The 13063-nt window shown below is 44.9% G+C and overlaps 1 protein-coding gene across 2 annotated transcripts in view; it reads left to right on the forward strand.

The window, feature by feature from the left end:
• The first annotated feature begins 9140 nt into the window (after window positions 1-9140).
• Window positions 9141-13063, forward strand: part of LRRC9 (leucine rich repeat containing 9) — a 2495628-nt gene continuing 2491705 nt past the window's right edge. For both annotated transcript variants that reach the window (XM_069638901.1, XM_069638902.1), the window contains exon 1: window positions 9141-9235. The gene's annotated coding sequence lies outside the window, so the exon portion shown is untranslated. The remainder of the gene's footprint in view (window positions 9236-13063) is intronic.

The raw sequence follows: 13063 nt of genomic DNA on the forward strand, positions 1-13063 counted from the left end.
TTTGTTTGTGTTGCCAGCTGCATTGGAGGTAGGCCTGCCATTAGGTGCACATTATGCAGCAAGGATGGTGTTCTGTTTTGCTTCTCTTCCGTGGTTAAAGCACAGTTTCCTATACGGTCCACCAAGCCGCATGACATGCACCCAGGGCCTGCTTCTAGAGCGATCCGCCTCCACTTATCTGCCGGGGCCAGCTCCCCCTCTAGTCTGCCCAATCTCAGCAGCGGAGTAATGTTCGCTCTAATCCGCACCAATTGATAAAATGAACTTGTGTTTATACGTGCATTCACGGCGCGGGAGCAGTCCCAACGGGGAGGTTGGATGCCTACTAGGAGTCATGCTTCAGGACGTGCTCCTAATTATACTGGCCCAGTTGACCTGTATGAGTACTCTTACCATAAGCACCATTGGTGGTGCAACGCCCGGTGCTCCAGCAAGCAATCGCCTCTCTATACCTCGCCAGGCCACTGCAGCACTCAATCAGGGCCCCCAGATTGTTACAGTCTGTCCAACCTACAACAGCGTTGGCCTTGTCAGCATCACACATCCAACCGGCCTCCCGTGCTCCTGTTTATATCATGAAAGCTGCTTCCCCTACAGCAGCCTGCCGTGCATCCTGCCGGCCTCCTCTTGCTACGGTGCCACTCTTCCACTTGTCGTTTCACTTTGGGCTGATCGGGCTACTGCCGTTCCTGTCGAGTTGTATGATCCCTCATATGCTCGATCACTCCCCTGTAGGCTGCAACTAAGTATCAGCTGTCCTCCTTATTTCCTCAGGCCCAAGCTGCTATTATCCTGCCTCTGGGTCCTGCCAGTTTTGCTTGGTCCTGCACGGCAACATCAGGGCTGCACTTTCTTTGTGTGTTGTTTACCGCACACAGTCTGTGCGTACACTGTCTTCCATTGAGTTCAATTCTCCGGTTGCTGTCCCTGCTTCTCCTGCTTGTTTGGGGACCACCTTTCCTGTCTCGCTACAGGGTGGCTGGTAGTGCCCACGCTGACCCGGAGAGTTCTGTATCAGCAGATCATTTGCGCAACTCTGCAATCCCAATTCGAGGCACAGTCCGGGTCGGTACACGTTACAGTCCGGGCCCGGTCTATTCAGCACACCAGTGGCTTCTCACACTGTGTCCCTTTGCTGCAGTGCCCAGACTTCACTTAGCCCTTTGTTCTCTCACATCTGCCATCTTGATTCCTCCGTCGTTAAGGCTCACCTGAATGACCTGTTCCACTGTAATTGCCTCAAGTACCTCATGCAGATTCTCATGCAGATTCTCCTTCAGCAACCACTGACCAAGGACATTAAGAATGTCTCCTAGCTAATTCTAGAGGACTCTCATTTGGAAGTAGTTGGGCATTTCGAAATTTTAACCCAAAGAAAGCTTCAGTTTGGCCTACCCATTCTAACAGGGCCTGTTTTATTTCTGCAAAGGAGGTAGTTGCCAGAGAGTTTATGTTCTGATATGATACATGTAGGTCTTCCCTTAGTAAAGGGGCTAGGTAGCAGATCCTCAGGGTCTCGTCCCAAAGAATCTGTGTTGCCAATCTTTCAAAGCTGGTAAAAAAAAGCAGTAAAATCATCCCCTCATGGTAGGGTTGGAGTACTTCATATGTAAGACTCCTTTTTTTTAGTTAGGTTTTCTCGTGTGGTAGGACCAGTTAGTGAGCAGGAATTTGGACTCAGGACTCATTTTGGACTAAGACAAGCACCCTTAATTTTGTTTTAAGAAGGCAGGGACTCCAACTCATAGCGATAGGGCCAGTTAGGCATGTTTCTTTTATTTTGAATAAATCAATCTATACCATAACCCATTGGAGTGCTTCTTCGGGTTCGCCACAGTGCCTAAAAGGTGTTTGTAATGGTGCCCCCCCCTGGCCTGCTTTAAAGGGTCCTGGAAACATTTAAGACCCCTCTTCTCATAGTTTTAAAGCTTTATTTATTTCAATGTTTACCAGACAAACATTGTACCATACAACCTTTGCTCGTGTTATAAACATAATAGCAGTCTTGGTTTACATTCATTTTCATTATGTCAATATCTCAACTACCCTTCCCCCCCCCTGCACTCCGCTGTCTGAACAAACTAAATAAACCAGTGGTGGTGCAACAGAGTATCCCCCATTTATCGTCCCTTCTAACAGGGGTTTTCCTTCCTATCAGTGCCATTAGCCTCCCAATTTCAGAGTCCCGCAGCATTACGTAACAAAGCAGGCTTGAAATAGTTCTGTTCTCTCGCCGATGCATGTTCATTAAAAGGTAGCCATACTGCCAGACATTTTCTATAAGTGCCGTTGGCTAGTGCACACACCTTTTCTTTTGCCATGATGGTCCACATTTGAACCCACCACATAGCTGCAATTGGGCACGGCTCAGTTTTCAACTATGGGCTATAGTAATCCTTGCCGCCGCCCCAACATATGAGTAATCAAAGTAGCACGGCTCCCAATTGCTGCGTATAAGCCCCTGCAGTCCCAAGTACCACCACCGTCGGGCTATGAGGAAGTTAGATCCCCAATATGTTCTTAATGACTCAGTATTTCTTTCCAATAAACTTGCACTTTTGGGAAAGCCCACAACAAATGGCACAGGTTCTTTTCCTGCCCACAGTTATGCCAGCACATGGAAGATATTTTGGAGTTGATAGAATGTAACCGAAGTGGATTCATATACCACCGGAAGCATATTGTGTATGCTGATTCCTTAAAGGCCGTGCATTTAGAGCTCTTAAGCGCTCAGCACCAAATCTGGCCCCATTCCTCCTCCATTATGGTGACCCCCGGATCTTGCTGACACTTTAACATATATGGCAGAACATCCCGGGTATAGACCTGTCCAGCAAGCGATACAGTCTCACCACTCCATGCTTCGGCGACCCCTCTTTCATCGTTAGTTCTAAGGTGATAGGTTCCCTGGTAGCTGCCTCCCTGACCATCCAATTTGTGATCCAATGCCTGATCTGAACATAGTGGAATCGCTCCCGTTCCATTAATAGACATTTCGCCTTACAGTCCTCAAACTGCAGTGGAACCCCTGACTGGTAAAAGTCCCTTAGAGTCAAGGTAGCTCGCCCTGCCCAGTTGGCCCAAAGGTTAGGAGATCTGCCTGGCGCAAAGTCTGTATTGTGTCCCATCTGTGTGAACAGACACAATCCCAATTTTTGTTTCTTGTCCTGCCGGGCTTTCTCCCAATATACGAGAGAACATTTTATGGTTTCCAGTAATAGGCCCCATGCCCCAGGAATCCCAGAGACCCCAACTGAAAATCTGTGTCCCCCTGTGCCATTGCGCACCAAACCATTTGAAACTCTGCTGGGGACCATTGTAACATGGGAGCTAACTGCGCTGCCAGGAAGTAGCGGGCGATCTCTGAAACCCCTGTGCCCCCTAACTCTGAGGGATGAAAAAGGACCCTCCTAGGCACTCTGTGCTTCCTTCCCACCCAGATGAAGTGCATGATTTCCCTTTGTATGTTTTTAATCATTTGGGTTGGGATCCGGATCGGAAGAGAACTCACTGTATATAGAAACCGTGTAAGCAGGGTCATCTTTATGGCTGCTATACAGTCGAACCACGAGAGCTCTTGCATATTCCACCACCTAAGGTCCTCAAACAAGGTCTTCCATAGGCCTGGGATATTGGCCGCATGCAGGCCCTCTTAGGTCGGAGTCAACCTTACCCCCAAATACTCTATATTGTTCCATACCCAGGGGAGAGGGAATTGTCTGCTCCAATTGTCAGGCATGGTCGGGTCTTCTGTGACATTGAGCGCTTTGATTTGGAATAGTTACTGTGGAAAGCAGACACTTCCACAAACTTATCCAGGATCCCATAACCCTCGGAAGTGAGTCTGCAGTGACTCGAAGGAACCGCAGTACATCATATGCATATAATGCAATCTTATGCGAGTCCCCTTTGATCGTGATTCCCTGGACTTCTATGTCTGCCCTTACCGCCTGTGCAAGTGGATCTATGGCCATGGCCAATATCAGCAGTGACAGGGGGCATCCTTACTTGGTACCTCTCCTTACTGGAATTGGAGTCGGCAGCTGCCTGTTGACATGCAATCCCATAGAGGGTATCTGAAAGTTGGCCAGAACCATGCGTGTAAAAATTGGCCTACATCCAAATTTCTCTAGAGTTACTTCAGAAAATTCCAGTCCAGTCTTTGAACGCTCTGTATCGAGAGCTATGGTAGATATTATTTGTGCTGTTCTGTCTCCCCATATCACTATGTTCACTGCCCTGCGGATGTTGTCCTGGGTATGCCTCCCCATTATGATCCCTGCCTGATCCCATTAATCACTGAGCCAGTATTTTGCATAGAACTTGGCATCTCCATTCAGTAGGGAGATTGGGCAATAACTAGTGCATTTGGTCTGGTCCTTTGCGGGTTTTAGCAATAAAGTGGTTGTAGATGGCTCCATGTACTTCCTGAGACTACATCACTTTCCCTTATCCAATTGAACAGTTTTGTAAGGAGGGAGTCAATATGCCGTGGAGTGTTTTGTAATAGCCAGTCCCAAACTCATCTGGCCGGGGAACCTTAGTCCCTGCCCGCCACATCCTCTGTTAATGGGGTTTCCAAGCGCAGTTGATCTTCCATTATTATTTGGGGTAGATCTATTTTCCCCAGGAAGTCTTTTGCCATTCAACGTCTCACTTTGCAAGACCTTGGTATAGTAATTCTGCATAATTCCATTTTCTCTGCATCACTCCTTTCAGAATACCCCATGTGATTTGTCAGTTGGGTGATGTCGTTTTTGGCTCTTTGTTTTCTTAATTTTGCTGCGAGAAAGACATCCAGAATTGTGGGCAAACATCTTGTTTAACATATTCACTCTCATAAACGAAACAAAATCTTTGCCGGCAACATGGAAGCATTCCATTATAGTTCCAATTTATAAAAAAGGTGAATGAACGTCACCAACTAGTTATAGACCTATAGCGTTATTAGACGCCCCAGGAAAGATCTTTTCTAGAATAATCCTAAGAGAATTAAATGAATGGACTCTCCAACACCAACTCAGAGATCCCTTCCAATCGGGATTTGTTGCTGGCCTTGGAACCAATCCCAACTTGATCACTCTGAATATGTTAAGATCTAAGTATGTGGCCAGAGATCAATTGCTATATTTAGCATTCACTAACTTTCGTGCCGCGTTTGATTCTATTGATCGTACCATCATGTGTCATAAACTATTGCGGTATAATTGCCCTCCCTCAATATTGTCTTTGATCATGTTACTCCACTCTAACACGACAATGCAAGTCAGATTAGCTTTAGCAGGTAGCCAATCTGCCTTCTTTAAAATGTATGAAGGTCTCAAACAGGGATGTATATTGGCGTCTGCATCTTCAATCTGTCCGTGTTTGACTTGGGTACATCCTTGCGATCAGTACAATGTGATCCTCCCAAACTGGGACCTCACGCAATTTGTCACTTACTTTATGCAGATGATCTTATACTTATGTCACAGACTCCGACAGGACTACAGATATTACTAAATGAATTGGATCTGTATGTGTCTACTAACAATTTGAGGATCAACACACAAAAAACACAAATAATGGTGTGCAAAACACATGTGAAAACAAAAATAAGACCTTGCAATTGGCATTTAGAAAAGGTGATCCTTTTAAAAGTCCAACAATACAAATACCTGGGAATCACTATCTCAGACTTTATGTCTAATTAGGTAATTGACCATGAGATGATTCGTTAACTCCAAACTTTAATCTCTCAAGCTAAAATACTTAGAGGCAAATTTGGCACATTTTCTTTGACAGACATCATGCAATCCTATCCACAAAAAGTGATTCCCAGTTTAACGTATGGTGTTGAGACCTTTCTGCCAAAAGATCATAAGTGGTGGCATAAGCTTGAATCCTGATTCTGGAAGCAATTACTTCATTTACCCAAGTCCACCCGGTTACCACTCATTCGATATGAACTAGGTTTACTTTCATTGCAATCACAAATCAAGTGGAGAATGTGTGCACTCTTCAGAAAGTCTATTATGGGGAAATCTACCCGTGGTATCCTAGGTATTATGGCACAGCTCCTACTGGCACGTGAACATGTGTTTACTAAGCTGTAGTGTAATTACACACTGGATGCTTTAGTCGATGCCTCAATCACTCTGGAACTTCTACTTCATAACCCGCAATGAGCCAAACTAAAAATGTATCAACATGACTCGATTGAAAACCGAAACTCCTGCCTTAAATATAAGGACTTCACTCTGCATTTGTTTCGGCACAAAAGTTATCGCATAATGGCTGATTACCTCACCAAATGTCCCTCACCATATATACGTGATCAATACTTAAGATTCCGGCTGAACTTAGGCCGACAAGAGAGATTATGGCTAGAAGGAACCTAATTCCAATAGTATTGAACTATTGTCGTTTCTGCCTAGATGAAGCTGAAAAATAAACTTTGGAACATTGCATAATGGCATGTCCCATGTTGACCATTAAACGCAAAATCTACTTTAAGGAACACTTAGTGGATATCTATTGTAATATGGAAATGAGTGAAATTTGGCAACGCATTTTTAACAGCTCTAAATTGGCGGCCCGAGTGGCAATAGTTCATTTTTCTGGATGCAATTTTTCCTAAAAGTGAAAGGTTGAACAATGAAATGCAATGAAATGAAACAGTGATTTTATTGTTTTATTAACTCATGTGCCTAATCTGAAGATGATATTTTGTTTGATATGAAGTAATAAGCAACATATCATGGAATAATCACAGATAAGAAGTATACTTTATTTTAACTTGGTGAAATTTGATGATTTGTTATATATATTTGAAAGGATGATTATATTGTCCAACCAAATAAAATTAAAAAAAAGAAGAGGAGCACACCTGAGGATGACAGCATTCTATTGTTTAATATATGTTTTTTTGTGAGTGCTGAACGCCTGACAGCTCCACATGGGCATGCCACAGGGCAACTACAGGTGCTGGTTCTCTCTTCAGGAATCTGCAAAGAAAGTATCTGGATGATACACATGGTTTTCCTTTTTCCCAGGTATCTTGTGCTCCCTGCAGACTTTGTGGCACGTGTCAGGGAGCTAATAGAAGCAGGAAGGAACAGGCTAGAGCTGTGGTGGAGAATTAGGCGGTGGTGGACTCCGTCTTCATCCAATTTGCAGCCGGGGGAAGGAACTGGAACTAACGCTGGTAATTTGCTTTATTTATTCCCCTTATTATTTGCACACAATCGCGTAAGACAGTACAGAGAGCTCCTGGGACACTGTGGAGAATGTATGAATTACCTAGGCTGCGCACGGTGGGTTGATCTGGCACCGGAGAGCCAGAATAAACCCCAGGCTGGGGCAGAGGGTGGGCATCAACCCTCACCTAAGATCTTCACCCAGGTTTACCTGGGCAGCGTGCCCCGGGATGTAAGAGGCACTGTCTCTTTAGTTCTCTTCTCTACAATGGGACAGAGCATATAGCTGATCACTGAACAAAAGGCAGACCAGCCCTTCTACTTTCTCTTCTGCACTCCTGCATGGCAGCACACAGATAAAGAACAGATTCTCCTCTCAGCTCCAGAGCTGGCAAAAAACAGGCCTATGGCAGGCCTGCGATGTGGCTGTAGTGTCTTGCTCCTGACACTAATGTATGACACATTTCACAGAGAAGTTCCCTTTGAAATGCTAAAAACAAAGCATTTCCATCCCTATTTGCGGGATGAAAATGCAAGTGTGACAGCCACAGTTTAAATCACAGCTGTCAAACTTAAAACAAAAAATCATGACATGTCCAGAAATGACCTTCCCATTATTTGCACCTCCCTCTGTGCCTGTTAACACCAGGAGCAGAGGGATAACCCTCTTTTCTGGACATGTAAAAGCACATCCCATGCAGAAATACCCCCTGACTTGTGCAAAGGAGGAAAAAGGGCATCTAAACGAGTGCATCAAAAATTCGCTCATTCAGATGCCCTTTGTGGATCGTGCTTCTCCATTTTTTGGCGCAAGTGATGAAATGCTCTAGCACATCTCATTACTTGCGCCCAAACATTTTTTGAGAATCTGGCCGAGAGAGTGCATGCATCGGCTGCTTTCAACACCATTAGCCACTAGATTCTTCTGAAGGGACTGCGAGACATTATAGTTAAATCGACAGCTGTCAGATCACCTCCTTAATCATTGGCAGAACCGAAACCTCTATCATGGCCCCATCAAATCCTAGCCTCACCCATTGACCGTTGGAGTACCCCAAGGATCCCTTTATCACCTATTCTTTTCAACATCTACATGTCATCGATGCTGGACCTCATCAACCAAACTGGTATTACCTGCCACAACTATGCTGATGACTCACAAATAATCTACAAACTTCAGAACAATCCATTGATAAGCCCCCAGATACTCAAATGGACACATTGATGACAGTAAAATGACTAAAACATATTCTCACAAAACTGAAAAAGTAGGGGGGGCTCAATGGGATGTGACGTCACCAGAAACTAGCATATCAATGTGAAATATTAAAATTCCATTCAATTGGCTTTGCATAACCATACAAATTGCAAATGACAAATGGGCACTTGTCTTTCATAAAATCAACAAGAGAGGATACTTTATTCTAATAGGGTTTGAACATTTTAAAAAGTGTGCACGTTTTAAACCCCAAGAATCAATGCCAATGTTTTCCCTGGAGGGGAGTGGAGTTAGAAAATGTGACATTTCTCCTTTAGTTGTCTACTAGGTTATATTGTGTAGTGAAGTGCCCAACTTGTAAACCTGGCGACTTCAGTAATTTCGAAAAAGCCAGCCAGTGTCTTGTTTTATCCAGCGGGACGGGGTCGGCCCTCTGGAAAAAAAAAGTGAGGGGACGCCGTCCCCCCGCGCGAACCCACAGCATGAGCACTTAAATGTCCGGAACTAAAACGTGTATAACCACAATTCACACTACGATGTTTGCAGAATCTCACTCTCCGAGAAATGCCTATGTGCGCCGACTGTCACTTTCAGACTGAACATCCTCACCACTTCCCACTTGGAGAAGCGAAGCGAGGATTGTGTCCTCCAGAAACGTAACGTGTTGTTGTTAGATCAGGGGAGTCCTCTGGACGTAACTTCCATCAAACGTAACGTGTAAGTCACCTGACCAGGAAGTGTTGCTAAGGAACAGGTCGCTACCACACTGCCACTAGTGCAGGATGAGCAGGGATACCGAGGCTTGTCGTAGCACAGTAGTGCATGCCCAAGGAGGAAGGTTAGTGCGCAAGTATGAGGTACCCTCCCCTGAGTTAAGTAATGCGCCTTTCTTTCACTGCCCTCCTAACAATTACATTCAGGGTTCGACGGAGCTATCCGGCAGTGAGTAGCTCACACAGAGCCCGCTTTGTATTTGGGGATTTCTGGCACCTGTAGTCCAAAAGCGCCATTTTTTTTTACCAGTGCAGACGCATTTGTGAATACGGTGTGAAGATGGGTTTTATTTACACACTGCTGGGACGTGTGAGCAGATAGCGTCACTTCTCGAGGGGGCAGGAGTACAATACCATTCGTTTTTGGAAGTTTCAGTAATGCAAAGTTGTATGGGCAATATGATCTGTGCTTCACGTTTAAATGTCTGAAGGGTTATTTGCTTATCTAGAATAACAATTATATGCGGCAAAGTACAGATACTGTTTTTACGCAGATCTTTGTCTCAAAATAGGCAATTTAATAGTTTTGTTCACATCTATATAAAGCGCCAGGGCACCCACGAACACGGGTGTATCACACATACATACTTAGATTAAGTTCTAGTACTGCCTTCCAGTGTACTAGAAACTTCCATCACCCCAAAGTTCTTGCCTGGAGCAAATGTGCTATCAGATATGGCCGAATATTGCACTTTTTCAAATTACGTATTATTCTGAAAAAAAATATTCTCCCTGGGCACGGTTTTGGTTTTGGGCTTAGCAGTCATCTAGATGTATATTATGCTTTCTCTGATTAATATCTTTGGTGCTAGTACGGTGAGAGGGGTAATTTGATAATTTGTATTGTATTCTTGTTTAAATTGAATTAAGACAATTTTTACAAGGGTTTGTCACTTATGTAGCTTTCCTATACTCGGTATATCCATATAGGTTCCAGGCTCCTTTTTTCAAGTGCTCCTGGATCCCAGAGCTCCACTATGTTCTACAGAGGATACGTTGTTATTTATCTTCTTGGACCACAGTCTTTTCGATTATACTTCTGGTAAGCAGTCCTGAGTCATGGGAAAAGCCAATTACAGCGATCACCCAGGAGGTTTTCTCCCAGCTCATCAGCCGATACCACAACTCGTCTTCATCGTAGAACTGCAGATGTTTAAATAAGGGGCCCAGGTGACTAAAACGAGCCACAATCAGCCCTCGGCAGTTCATAAGGAGGTGTCTAGTAGTTTCTATAATTTCCTTCTGTGTACAGAAGCGGCAAGTTGCTGAGTCGCTCAATTTCCATCTTGCTAAAGTTTCGTTGGTGTGCATGGTGTTTAAGCATATTCTCATAATGTTTTCTCGAAGCTTCCTATCCGGGCTTTTTGTCAGGTAGCTGCGAGTTTCGTTGATCTTTCCTACGTCCAGTGGGAGCTCCAGCGAGGATGGAGGTGGCTTGTTTCTTCCAGTCATTTTCCAGGATCTTTTTTTTTAACCTTTTCTGGGTTCTGGATAAGTTCAGCTTCCGTGCTGCCTATTTTAGCCAGCAGGAGTCTGTTCTTGCTAGTCCAGATTCCTAGCCTTTTGCAGTGCGTGGCTTGGATTTCCTTGTTGATGGCCTTTAAGATGAAAGGCGGAGAACGTAGAAAAGTTTTTTTTATATAGCATCAACTTGTTCCTTCCCACAATGGAGCTTAGAGATGGAAGAGTTAGCTCCCTCCTGATCAAGGAAATCGACAAGGAAGATGGAAGGTTCAAGACCTTCTTCCAGAACTGACCCTCCAACTTTGGCCATAGTATTCCTAGAAGGTAAAGCATTGCCTCCATTCCATATGTAATGTGAGGGATTACTTTAGATTTATAGAACATCAGGAAAGGGGATATCGTGAAGCGGCCATTTTTTCTGTTGATGGCATTAGATTGCGTTATTAAAAGGCGTGTCTTTGCCCTCAGACAGTCCTGCATAGGGGCTTCGATGGTACTTTTGTTCAGAGTCACTCCCAGGTATTTGAAGTCTTCCATAAGCTCTAATGGTTGGTTGGCAATTGACCACATAAAGATCTTCTTTGTGGTCTTATGCTTGTCCAGTACCATGATTTTAGTCTTTTCTCTATTCATCTGTAGGACGTTATCTTTCAGATAAGCGGGCAGGTTGGAAATTTGCCTCTGGAGACCTATCGGTCTGTGGTCCATAAGTATTATGTCGTCTGCATAAAGAGGCGCAATATTTTTTCTCCCCCTAGAGTTGGGGGGGAAAGACTTTACTCTGTTCTCACATCCCTCGTAATTGGCGATGTAAGCATTGTACAGTGCCGGGGTCAGTGGGCAGCCTTGTTTGACACCACAGCCTGTTTCGATCCATGGGTAAAGCAGGCCAGTTTGATTGAGCCGCACACACATAGAAGTGCCTGTCTATAAATATGATTTGAGGCGTGGAGGACTGATGTTCAAGTTTTTCCCAAAGCACTGTTCATTCGATCTGGTCAAAGGCTTGAACCAGATCGATGAAGGCAATGTAGATTTTTGGGCGGCCTTCCAGGCCCTTTGCTTTAAATATGCTCAGGGCCAAGATCATCACTGTCGTGCCCAGGTTTTTTACGAAGCCAGCTTGGAGTGGATCCGCCGTGTTGAAAGTTGTCCAGTAACAGAGATCCGAATAGTTTCCCTATAGAATCGAGAAGGGCAATGGGGCAATAGTTGTTCGGATTGTCCCTGGGCCCTTTTTTGAAAATCGGGACCACAATTGCCTGCTTCCACGAAGGGGGGATTGATGTCGTTTCCACACATTTTTTGAAAACTTCGAAGATGAAAAGGCTCCAAGGAACAATATGTTGTTTTATTTCAACATTAGTTATTCCATCTGGGCCCGCGGCCCGCGAGTTGTTAAGCTTTCTGATTTTCATTAATATTGTATCCCGGTCCACTGAGATGTCCCATGTGATGGGTGAGAGATCCGGGGTCGAGCTTTCGTGTCTGCAGGAGGACTGTACAGGGTTTCAAAATGGTTTATCCAGGCTGAATCACTCATAGCGTTTATCAAGGGTCGTGTATCGATTTTTTTGCTGTTCTTAATCAACAACCAAAAGTCTCTTGAGTTCTTGCTGCATATCACGCGTAACATTTGTTCAGCATCGTCTTGATACCATTGGTATTTGCTGTTTCATAGCCATGTTTTGTAGTTGTTCTTAGCGAGGTAGCTTCTTACCATGAGCCGGCGCTTTGTGACTTTTCTGCTATGCGTCGCAGTTTCCTTTATAACTTTTCTTTTCTCCACTAATAGTGTGTTATAAACATGCACGGTCGGTTTCGGTTGTGTGGAAGTCTTTGGGCCTCATTACACGGAAGGCGGTGAACCATGGTGCTATTAGCGCCATGGTTCATGCCGGTAAAATACCGGCACCGCCTTGGTGGAAAGGGGAATTACCGCCCCATTCCAAGGTTGGCGGGGCGGTAATTCCCCCTTCCACCATTGCCCTTCCCCATTCCCATTTTTGCCCCATAGGTCTCTATGGGAATGGGGAAGGCGCTAATTACGGTACCGCAAATTGCGGTACCGTAATTAGCTCCACTGGTCCCTTTGCGGGTTGGTTTTTTAACGCCTGCAAAAAGCAGGCATTAAATTCCCCAACCCGCAAAGGGACCTCGTAGTAAGGCGTTAAGGATTTACCGGTACCGGTAAAATACCGGTACTGGTAAACCCTTACCGCCTACCGTGTAATGAGGCCCCTTGTCTTTTGCGGGACAAGGGCCATCAAGAATACCGAATAATCTGCAGTAGTGGGCGGCATTGTGTGGTCTGTTCTCACCTGGGCGGTATAGCTCTTCGTGAGCTGCAAGATGGCTTTCTCTGACAGTCTTATCCTGTTGCTTATGGTATTTGTATCTAACGCGGCGTTCAGGTGTCTCGCCGGGGG

The sequence above is a fragment of the Ambystoma mexicanum genome, chromosome 14 (assembly GCF_040938575.1).
Source record: "Ambystoma mexicanum isolate Mex_15411 chromosome 14, UKY_AmexF1_1, whole genome shotgun sequence".
Classification (NCBI taxonomy): domain Eukaryota; kingdom Metazoa; phylum Chordata; class Amphibia; order Caudata; family Ambystomatidae; genus Ambystoma; species Ambystoma mexicanum.